Source organism: Haemaphysalis longicornis, unplaced genomic scaffold, assembly GCF_048455015.1.
Source record: "Haemaphysalis longicornis isolate Haplotype H1 unplaced genomic scaffold, Haemaphysalis longicornis Haplotype H1 scaffold_3, whole genome shotgun sequence".
Classification (NCBI taxonomy): domain Eukaryota; kingdom Metazoa; phylum Arthropoda; class Arachnida; order Ixodida; family Ixodidae; genus Haemaphysalis; species Haemaphysalis longicornis.
This window is the reverse complement of record NW_027526335.1, coordinates 169,497,580-169,509,969: the sequence shown is the minus strand read 5'-3', so window position 1 is coordinate 169,509,969 and position 12,390 is coordinate 169,497,580.

Genomic DNA, 12,390 nt, shown 5'->3' with positions numbered 1-12,390 from the left:
TATACGAGTACAATATGAATTGGCTCCCACACATTGATTATATTACTACCAAAGGAGCGCGCTCTGTCTCTGTTTTGAGACGCCTAAGTAAAAAGAGATTTGGTATGCACCCTGACACTTTATTAATGATCTACAGAATGTACGACCGGCCAATCCTAGAATTTGGTTGTGTGCGCTTTTCATAAAGCCCTCAGTAAAAACTTCGGTCACTGGTAATGCTAGAACGGCAAGCCCTAAGACTATGCCTGTGTCTTCGCCGATATGTGCCGATCAACAGTTTGTACAGTCATCGACCATTCAAATACGAACCACGGAGCGCATGGCCGAAGATACCGGCGCCGTCAACTGGCAGCGGCCGTGGAAAACGCACGGACATGCGCAGTTGAGATGACGGGAGCGAGGCTGCGTGTCCCACTGCGATATGTTGCCCTCCCCTCTTTCGCATGCTTGCCTTGTCGCCCTGCCGCCAGAGCGCTGAAAACAATTGTTAGCGATGCGGCGCGAGATAGTGTCTGCGGCGACTGGGTGCTCGGCTCACACGAGCGCCTGCTCCCCGTGTGTGCCGGCGTCACATTGCCGACATAGCTTTGCATATGGAAGGCAATAACTTGATCAAATAATGATGGACACCTGGGTCACGCCCAAATCATGCTCAGTAATGCCCGCTCCGCAGATTTCTACAAGCACTGAGGTGCCTGCCAAAAAAACGAAAAAAATCGGGAGACCAAATTTGATGTGCAAGGGCAACTGGCCTATAGAATTGTTGGACCTGCACATCTTTTTATTTTCGTCAATATTAGAATTCTGTCAGTGATTTTCCCAGCCCACACAATGCTTGCAGTTAATGTATATGATTCGAGACGAATTCTAGTGGTATATCTATTTGCTACAAGCACTAAATCCGCAAGTGACTCAGCCATGACTCCGTCGAACAAAGGCGAATTCGGCGGCCAGCTGCACCAGCTTCCGGAGCGGGAGGTTCCCGTTTGAACCCATTTCCATTTCATCCTTCCCACTTGTTCCCTCCCGTTTCAACCCGGCGCAAAACGACCTTCCCGTTTCGCCCTTTCCCACTTGGCCCGTTCCCGTTTGAACCCGTTCCCATTTCAACCTTCCCGTTTGTTCCTTCCCATTTCAACCCGGGGCGAAAGAACCTTCCCGCTTCGAATTTTTTCGTTTAGCCCCTTCCTGGAATAACGTACCAAGTTTATGAAACGTTATAGAAAACATTTTCATATTGTTTTTTTCTTTTTTTCCGTTTGTTCACAGCCGCTGTGATACCATGCTCAGTACATCCAGAGTCCTTGACTGCTTTTCAAACCTGGGCTTCACTTTTTTAATCTACAGACGACGACATTTCGTTACAATTCAAGTCATACCAATTAACAAATCTTTTAATCTTTTAAATTAACAAATCCTAACAAACAAATTAACAATTAACAAACATTTTTTAAATTACCAAGCAAATAACAAATTAACAACAAATTAACAAATTAAAAACACGTCGTTTATGAAAACAAAAAATTCCCCCGCATTTCCCCGAGGGGGAGAATGTGAAAGTGCGAATGCACGGTTGACGGCCCGCTTGCGGCGCTTGCGCTCGGCCCCCGCAGCCCACCGCCTCACCGCCTTCTCTTCCATCTCTTCCATCGGGTTTGTAGTATCACGTGTACACCACGCAGTTATCAAGCCGCTATAACGCCGCTGAGTCGCCAACGCACGCCGCTGACGACGTAGTTTGAATGCGTTAAAGATATAAGGCGCATCACTAACACTGATATCAGCGTCGCGTCCGTGGCTTGGTCGGTAGAGCGTCGCGCTGCGGCCGCAAAGTCCTCGGATCGAAACCTGGCGCCGGATGCTGTTTCTTTTTTAAATATAGAGGAGCACTGCGGACGCCGCCGCCGCCGACGCTGCCGCCGCCGCCGCCGCCGGCGGTGGATGGTTTGGGGTCGCTTATAAAGTGCATTCGCACTTAAAACAGCGAAATACCTAAATGCACTTAACTAAATGTATTTAGGTTGCGAGGGTCGCCCTGCGTCTGCCCTCGTTTGCTCTTGTTCGGTCGACTGACTCTTGTCTTTAGATTCTTTAGATCCACCCCCAAAACACCAGGCACTTAAGTTTTGTTACATTAAAACGACGACATCAAGGCCGTGTCCCGAAAGAGTGTGAGCAGGAGCTACTAACACACACGATCAACCTAAGGTTTATACACAAACATATATTTTATCCACACTCTAGAGCTAACTTCAACTCAAGCTTCAAGATATTCATCAAAGGACGAGTAAACAACTACGATAACGAATACTGATGTGTTTTTATGTTCACTCCTGCATGCGCCCGACCAGGCCGTAAAGTATTGGTAAATAAATAAAAAAATCTGCCCACTACTCACGTAGGAAAGGCATTAGTAGCCAATTCTCAGATTTCTGCACATGGTTTTGCCTTTTTTAAAGTCTCTCTTACGGACATCTTTGATCTATAGATCTCTCGAACCCGAAGACAAAGCTACGCTCAAACAATGAGAATAAGCCCGGCTGATAAACAAATTTCAGCCGCACGTACGAACACCAACTCCAGAAAAATCCAATGCGTGCATTACTCAAGATATTGGGTATCTTTCTAGTACACTTTCGCCGCTACAAATTTTGTGTCAAGAGGGCGGCCTAAGGCATTCGGAAACTTTTATCGGCCGGAAATATCGGTCGATTCCGGAAAATTTGGTGCATACAAGTTTTTAGTGCATGACCCGTTGCTTCTAAGCACATTTTGGGGAACAGTTTCGAAGACGGTAACGCATGTTTTCAGAAATTCAAATGGGTTGGAACGATGCGGGTTCAAATGAGAAGGGCGCTTTGGGAGCGGGTTGTAACGGGAAGGGCGTTTTGGGAACTTTCTGAAACAGGAAGGTCGTTTCAGGAACGGGCGCACACGGGACGGGTGAAGCGGGAAGGGCGTTTCGGGAATGGGTTCAAACGGGAAGAGGTCAAACGGGAATGGGTTCTTTCAGGCTACACCCTCCCGAGCCACTGCACCACGAACGCAGAACAATGCAATGCCATCAGAAGTTAGGCGGCATGCATTTATTTTTGTCTCCATTTATGCGCGCTGGTTTTCTTCAAGAAAGCATGATGAGCTCAAGTGTGCACGTGTTTCCCACGCAAGCACTGCCCGCAGCCGCAAGCAATTACGCGCCGCATTGCACTCAACGCGACCAACACCCCCAGCCGCAGCGGCGGAGGTACTTGCAGTGCTTGCAGCGCTCTTGTGGCATGGTGACAAGGCAAGCATGCGAGCGAGGAGAGGGCAACATATCGCAGTGGGACACGCAGCCTCGCTCCCGTCATCTCACTTGCGCATGTCCGTTCGTTTTCCACGGCCGCTGCCAGGAGACGGCACCGGTATCTTCGGCCGTGCGCTCCGCGGTTCGTATTTGAATTGCCCATGACTGTACATGGAAGCCCGAATTCCCCCATTACTCTCCCACATGCATGTGGTCTCACTGTTCACGCAATCATAAGAGCAATGGCATCGCCCATATCCAAACCGCAAACTGCCATGGTAGCATGCCCTTCGTTGTTTTTCAGTAGTACATGGCCCCGGTTCAAATGCCCGCCGTTTATGTTTGTACAGTCCTTACTAGACTCGTTACATGTGAACCTTTTGTCTGTCCCAGTTCCTAATCATTCAGTCTCATCTTTATAGATAGCCTTCCATGAAATTTCTCCCGCGAATGCTAATTACTCCGATCTAGTATCTTATCATGCCTTTTGCGGGATCACCTTACCGGTTTGCGGGACTACCTTACCGGAATGAGAAGGCAGGAGTGGGTATTTTTTCTCCCAGTTTTGGTTGGGTCTTTTCCCTCCGATTGCCTTACTTTGCTACCTCTTTTCATGCCGAATATTTAGCGATTGTCCTGGCCCTTAGAAATATATATTCTGCTACACAACACGCAGTTGTTCTTACAGATTCTCTTTCTGTTTGCAGTGCTCTATTGTGCCCAAAGACATCTCCCCTTCGTCGAGCCCTTGGGTATTTACTGCTTCCGTTTTTACAGAAACTTCGTTTGGTGTGGGTGCCTGGACACGCAGGCATCTGGCTCAACGAATCGGCCGGCACTCTGGCGGGCATTGCATTGAATGGCCCGGTGGTAAAGGTTCTACCGCCCATAGATTTTCTCACCTCGGCACGCTTTCGAATATTAGACCTGCTACAACGCATGGCTGAATCTGCGTACGCAAGTTCTGACCTCGATCACCTCCGCCACTCATGGAAGTGTCGGATTAGTCAGTCACGGGCTTGTGAAGTTACCCTCACCAGCTTCCGCTGTGGTTTCCCAAATTTAAGTTATTACTAGTACCGCTTCGATCTGGCCGCTTCACCACTCTGCGCGTTTTGTAACAAATTAGAGACATCATTTTTTTTCCTCTCCTGCCGACGGTGTTCCTTTATACGAAAAAGCTACATGGAAAACAGGTTTAATCAATTGGCCCTCCCACTGTCTGTTCCACTCTAATCTTACCATTCGGGGCGAAGGTACTGGGTTTTAGCAGCGCAGATTTTTGCTCCGCCGAACACTTATTCATTTCGAAATCTGGTAATCTCCCGTGCTAGCCCCCAGGTTGTCATGCCGAGTTTCCCGCAAAACGATCCGAGCGTCTATGATCACTGCTATCAGTGCATTCCCGCCCACTGCCTCTCCTTCACCAACTTCTCTTCTTGTTTTATTTCGTTACATACTATTCATGTTTTTTTTTTCTGCTCCTTCAATTTTTTAAGTTTTGATTTTATATTTGTTTCAACACTACCTGCAGCTACATCTCATGTTCGAGCAGTTTTTAGATGCAGAGCATCTGATTCACTCGCCTTGTCCCTCCGGCGTCGTCATCGTCGTCGGCGTTGTCCGCCCGTCCCCCATTCTCCTAGCCGCGCCAGCTGCGCTCTCCGACGCTCACCCCCTCTCTTCTCCGATAGCGAACACTCTCTCGCGAGGGGCATTGGATTGGTTTCGATTGAATTGGCTTGGATTGGATTGGATTGGATTGGATTGGATTGGGTTAAAGTGGATTGTGTTAGATTGTGTTGTGTCATAGCCGCGGCACGTTGCGTCATAGCCGCGGCAGACGCGCTGGGGCTGGCGAATGTGCAGTACTCTCTTCCGCGGTTTCCTCTCCTTCGGGCGCGCTGCGCATATAACCGGTGTGCCGTTCTCCAGCGAAGCAATATCCACGCTTGTCTCAAACACCTATAGAGTCCACGCCGCTTTACAAGTACGCCAACGTCGTCATCGACTGGGACCGGCTTACGCAGTCCCCTCAACGTTATGCGCGCTATAAAACGCGGTCCCTTCGCCGCTCCGCCTATGCGTCGCATCTACATAGGGGTTCCCGCGAGGGGAGGTGGGAGTTTTTTTTTTCTGTTTGTATTTCCGCCCTCAGCAACTATTTTAAATGCATTCGTGTAATGTATTTATTTCATTAGTGAGTATATAGTTTCTCTTGGTGAGCGCCCCTTTTTTGGTGAATCCCCCTGAGTGGGTATGAGCCACATTTTCTGTAACCACCACCTCCATACGGAGCAGCCCCATGTCTGCCTGCCGACACCCGATTTCAGTCTCTCGATCCTTCCCCTCAAGAAGCCAAGACTATTGGAAGGATAGATAAACATTTCCGTTCAGACAACGTCGGACCCTCTTGAGCATTCTTTCCCGGAACTCTGCGGTATTTCATCTTTCACAGACCCGCTCCACGCTGAGATTCCGAAATCCCGGGCGCATAACGTCCTAAATACCGACTCAGCAACACCGATTGGCCAGAAACCGTATCGAGTGTCACCGTCTCAGCTAAAAGTAGTCAACGACCAAGTCGGCCAAATGTTGAAACAAGGCGCGGTTGATGAGTCTTTTAGTCCTTCGCCAGCTTCCGTTATCCTAGTGAAGAAGAAAGATGGCTTATTGCGATTTAGTGCTGACTGCCGCCGCTTGACGGCTGTAACTAAAAAGGATGTAAATCCCCTAACTGGGTTGGCGATGCTGTTGACTGCCTCCACTCAGCTTCTTACTTTTCTTCCGTCGACTTAAGATCCTGATACTGGCAGATTCTTATGCATCCTAGCTACAAAGAAACGATAGCTTTCGTAACACCATTAATAAAGGGACAAAAACAACAACAACGGTAACACACCAAGTGGGATATACGAACTTAGGGTTATCCCTTTTGGCTTGCGTAATGCGCTTGCCAGCTTCGGAAGGTTCATGGACGCATTTTTGCGTGGCCTGAAATGCGACATATGCATGTGCTGTCTTGAGGACGTCTTTATGTTCGGTCGCACTTTCGAAGAGCATAACGTGCGCCTACCTGCTGTACTTCACTACATACAGAACGCAGGCTCATAATAAACTAAAAAAAAATTTCGTTCCGGGGCGCGACAAGCCCTTGTCCTAGGCCTTTCGGTTGCCAAGGATGGTGGATGGTATGCAACCAGACATAAACAAGAATAAAGCCGTCGTGACATCCTTCAAAGAACCACAGACTGTTACGTATTTTAAATGTTTTCTCGGCCTCTGCTCGTATTTTTCACGCTTCGGGGCCAGATTTTCTGGCGTGGCGCCTCCCTAACGCGCCTGTTTCAGAAATGTGTCCCTTTCCTCTGGACTGCATAATGCAATGAAGCTTTCCGACAGTTGAAGTTTCTACTCATGTCGGGGCCAATCCTGCGTAATTTTGAACGTCTGGCCCGTACAGAAATTCACACGAGTGGTGCTTGTTCAGTGTCACGTTAACCAAGAACACTTCATTGCTTATGCCAGTTTTCCGCTCAGTAAACCATAGCGTAACTATGCGGTCATGGCGATATGCGTTACGCAGCCTTTTGTTCTTACCTGTACGGCCATAGTTTTATCGTAGTTACGGACCATCACTCACTGTATTGGCTTGTGAACCTCCCCGACCATTCAGGCCGTCTTGCACGGTGGGCTTTGCGGCTACAGAAATTCAACTTTACGGTCCCCTACAAGAGCGGCCGCAAACATTCCGACGCACACTGTCACACTGTCTTTTCCGGCTCCCAATTCAAACACCAGACGTCGATACTGACAACCTCGACGACTATCTTGCAACGGAGTTCCCCGAACTCAAAACGTTCAAGACACTGCAGCATTTGAAAATCTCTATTTCTCTATTCAAAATCTCTATTCTTTTCCGCGCGTGCATTCAAACGCGCAGCTCCTTCTGTGTACACGAAGGCTTAATATACAAAAAGAATTACTCGTCAACCGGATCTCGATTCCTTCTTCTAGTTCCCAAAAGCTTACTTCGCTTCACCCCGCCATGCACAACGGTGCCCCTGCTGGCCACATGGGACTTGCTCAGACGCTTCACCGCACGCGTCAGCTCTCCTACTGGCCCAAAACGCGTCAAGTGACAAAACAATACGTCGCAAATTGCACTCAATGTCATCAGTACAAGACTCATGCTTCCAGTCCGCCTGGCCAACTCCAGCCTGTAAACCCACCGCGCTCTCCTTTCGAGAAGGATCCACACAGAAACTGCAGTTTCATTTTCACGCCAGAGTTGCAGCGCTGTAAAGGGGAAAAGTATTCTAAATTAGAAAATAAATTACGTGCGTTATTCTGAATTACACGCTGTACTGAAATTCGTAGTACTGAGATATTTTTACATTGAAATCCCACCCAAATATCTCGCTGGGATTTTGAAAACATTCGTAAATTTGAGAAATTCGTTAATGTGGGCTTTGTAGCAACGAGATTTCACTCTAGTGACTTATCAGGCACAAACATGGGGATTAACTGAACACGAAATACGTAATGCCCGGAAATAAGTGGCAAGAAGAATGATAGGAGTAACGATTAGAGGTATCACACCAGCGCCTCAGATTGGTGACCAAACTCGGGGGGAAGACAACAGCTTAGCTAAACTTAAGACAAAGTGTATTTGGGCTGCGTGTGGAATGTGCACAGGGCAAACCAGTGGAGCAGCGGACGGGACGAGGAATGGAAGACGGCTTCCAAACTGATGGGGGGGGGGGGGTGAACTTAGCAAATTTGGATGATAAACCGTGGGATTCGATCGCGTACGGTAAAAGCAGCTGGAAGAGAATTCAATGGCAGAGACATTGATCCAGCACTGGACATAAATGGACTGCTTCTGGTGATGATGATAATTCTTATGAAGATATATTTGTGCCCGTGCGTTGTATTCGGCATGATTTCACCCATCACCGGCCCCTGTATCTGCGTGTTTACCAAATGTTGTTCAAAGGGAAGTACCCCCTCCCCCATTTTCTGGCTCATGCGTGAGAGCGAGTGACTGAACGCCTTGTGGTTGCCTGCAGATATATCAATAATTACAGGCCGTGTGGATCAGCGCCATCCCGCGACACTTTCTCTGCTTATTGCTAACACATTTCATCGAGAGATTGATACTAGTTGTTTTCCATGAGTCTCACAATATCAAAGCGTGAGCCGAACTTTCTCGGCTAAATATGCAGTATTTTGTTGAGCAGCCAGTACGCAGCTGGAAAACTCCGCGCAGCGCTAAAGCAAGCTTCAGCTAAAACTCTAAAGTGAACGTTTAATTTCAGCGCAGTTTCGGTGTCATGCGGTGCCGGTTCGTAAAGTCTTTAGCCCAAGTGCAAAGGTACGCATCCGGCGGGAAACCAGGCGAATGACCTAAATAGGTCACCGCATCTGCTAGCGAGAAAAACACCTCGTGGAAGTAAGCGACCTCCACGCTGGCGCCGGAAATGAGCGTTAGGAAATATACAAGAACGATTTTGTTTTATTTTTAACGGCAAATAACAGGTTATGGAAGTTTTTTCGTGTTTTCGAACTTCACCTTCCAGTGTATTCCTTCGTCTACCATTCCACCTGCAAATTCTGCGCCCTGCCTTGCACCGTCTTCCACAAGATATGTCAGTGCCAACACACCCCATCCCTAACCCCTAAACCCCATCCAAAGTGCGAGCAGTGGAGTGGGCGAAATAGCTCACCAGCGCTGACCTTGCATCCTAGCATCGGCTGGTTGGGAGAGTCGGAGCGGCCAGTGAAGCCCAGGGCTATTTCGACTAGGAGGCTCCTCAGGGCCCTCACCGGGCAGGCGCCCCAACACCAGCGCGTCTTCTTTTCGAAACAAATGTTTATTCTTTTTCTCTCTTTTTCACCTTCCACTCACGCTTTGAAAAACTAAGGCCAACTCTCGTGGCAGTTACAGCTTTGCAGCTCACGATGGACCATGATGAATTATTATGATACACAAAAACGTTTTTGATAAACAAATGGTATGATATACAACGATATGATATACAAATGGTTTGATTACAAAAGCAATATACAAAAACGCAGCGCCCGTATTGTAAATTTATTTTGTGTGTCCCTCGTCGTTTTTTCGCGCTGTTGCCCTTCAAACTGCATACGCACCAATTTGCCCAACTTTTAATTCTTTTGCAAAACGATTGAGTTTGTGGTCGTGAAAGTACGTTACCAAAAGAATTTGACAGAATCACCAATCCCACTCATTAGCACTTGCTAAACTGTAGGCAGTTGCATCTGTATGTTCCAAATTAGTCGGGCGAAATTTGTATTTATTTGCAAGAAACAAAAAAAAAGCTTCGAAGAGTCAGTTGAGACGACAAGAAACTGGGTCTGTTTTTAAGGCGACAGCCGCAAGTGCCTCATTCTGAGAAAAACAGCCTTTTTCCATTCAAGCAAAGGTGCCCCGCTGTAAAGGGAAATTAATAAAAAACACATGCCTGATACGATGAGATTTAAACCCGGATCTCTGCAACCCCAGGCACTTGGACTGACAATTACTCAACTAAAAGAAGCCTAGCGCGGATTATTTGAGTGGTTCCTCCACCGATACAACTGGCGATCCTTATGGACTACTCACTCTATTGAGGTTACCATGAACTGGCCGCATGAACTACCATGAACTGCACACTCCGAAAACTGCCCAATTCGTTCAATCAACTGACGCTTTAGAAACTGCAGCATTTGTTTATTTTTCTTAGCCTACCTCCCCATCCCTTTCTTCCATCGCGACCAGAAGACCTGCTTTTCTAATGAAGGTTCTTTTCTGATGGAGGCGAAAAGCGAAAACGCCCTTGTGTACGAGATTTCGGCGCACGTCAGATCCCCACATGGTCAAAATTAATCCGGGAGCCCTCCACTACGGCGCGCCTCATCACCTGCGTTGCGTCGGCGCGTTAAACCCCACAATCAAATCAATTAATCCGATGAAGGTTCTCAACTAGTAGACCTCACAGTGCCAGCAGTGAACAAAAGCTGTCGCTGTTATTGCTCATTTCTTCGTAAAACATACCCAATCGGGGGACTGGCCAGGGATCTGGAGCTCTTTGAGGTGCTGACGTGCTTGCTTCCCGAAATTCACAAAACTATATTTGGAAATGTAAACGTTGTAGAATACTGTGGGCCGCGTGACGTCATGTGACCGGACTAGAAAAGTGCACACTAGCCGCGCAGAAGGCCGATTCTATAGACGCACTTCCGGGGGTGGCTCAGTGGCTAATGTGTTGTGCTGCTCAGCCCGAGGACGCGGAGTTGATCACGGCCATTGTGGCCGCTTTCAAAACCGGAGAAAGAGACGGAAACGCGGTGAAGCAGAACAGAAGCAGGTCGAAGTAACTCGCACCCGAAGATAATGAAGCGAAAGCCAAGACGGAGGCTCGAATGAGATATAGCAGTAAAAATTTGCTATTACGTATCACGTGGAGGGGGAGTAATCATGATCAAAACTAACAGTTAGTTCATTTGGACGCATAGGGATGGGGCGACTGGGGCTGGGGGGGGGGGGGGGGCGGTCTTTTTAGTCCAGAAGTCTTTGGTGTTACGAATCAGCCCGCCACTTTGCTTCGGGCTTTATGCAGCACTCCTCGGCTGTGTGGCGAAGCCTCCACTACGTGCGCCTTGCAAGCAGGCCCCCCTGTCGGTGACTCGCGCTTGCAGCCGACGGATCGAAAGACGCCGCTACACGCCTGGAAAAGTCGGATCGCTGGCGCCTCGCTACCGGCATGATTCAAACTTAGGTGGCGGCCGACGCAACACGCAGAGACTTGTCCGAAGGACGCGGAAGCCGTTGCGGAGACCTTCTCTCTCCCCTCTCTCGGACTCAGCGTGGGCCGCTACTACCAACCGCTCACGAACTCTGGAAAGAGTGTTCTCTGTGTCTGTACCATTCGTGTTGTGTGCGCAATCTAGAGGGAACGCTTGTTTGACCGTTAGCGCTTTGGGTATAAATAAGACCCTCCCAAGCGCTGCAGTTCACTCCTGTTGGAGCAGTGAATCAATGCTGTCACTCTGCTCGAGTCCTGTACTGTAACCTAGCCCATCAGGGGCATTGCTCTTGTCTGGCTTCGACCCGTCTCTCGCCATGAAGTAAAAAAGTTAAGTTTGCCTTCGGCTTCTGGTCTTCTTCGAGGAAGCAGCATTGGCTGGCCGCTAGCTTCACCGCTCTACCACACGCATGACGGAGGTGACGGAGCTCGGCTCGGGTACGCCTTCCCGGATGCAACATTGCGCAGTCACTGGCAGACGGGCTTTTTGGCATGCTTAAGCTGATCCTCGGGGTCCGGGCTGGCTAGCGTGCCCTTCCACTGCTAATGACTGGGCAAGAGGGTGAGGAACAAGAAAGGAGTTTGGGAGCCCTCCCAGGTCATGCGGCGCAAGGTTGCGTGGTCATGTGGCGGGAAACTCCCAGGTCCTGTAGTGTGCAGGGTTCGGGGCCGAATTTACATGTGGCGGAGTCGGATGAGGTGGGGTGCCGTGTAGGGATGTGAACATGTGGAGGCGCTGGCAGGCGCTGGCTTCTTACTTAGCCAGCATGTCGTGGGGTGGCAGTAGAGTTCGGTGTTCGAGGCGAAGGGTTGGGGGATATCTGTGTATTTGTGCAGGCTGCAACTGGTTTTAACGTGTTCATTGCCCAACGCATTCAGATCGTGCCATCAGCAAAACGTCATTTAGGTTATCTTGGTTAGGTCACAGCAATGTCCGCTGAGTTATGCTATGTCCTGCGAAGCAGCATCACCCCGATGGTAAGCACTGATGCGTCATATTGCTTTCGCGTAACCCTTGTTCAAGTGTTGGACCCTCCCGTTTACGCGCCAGCTACACCCTACTCCACGTACCGATCATATTAAAAAGAGGTGACCTCGGTAGAAATTTCAAACGGGGAATAAACATTAGCCATTCAATTAACATAAGTTGATTGATTGATTCTGGGGTTTAACGCGCCGACGCAACGTAGGCGATGAGGCGCGCCGTAGTGGAGGGCTCCGGATTAATTTTGACCACCTGGGGATCTTTATCGTGCGCCGAAATCTCGTACACACGGGCGTTTTTGCTTTTCG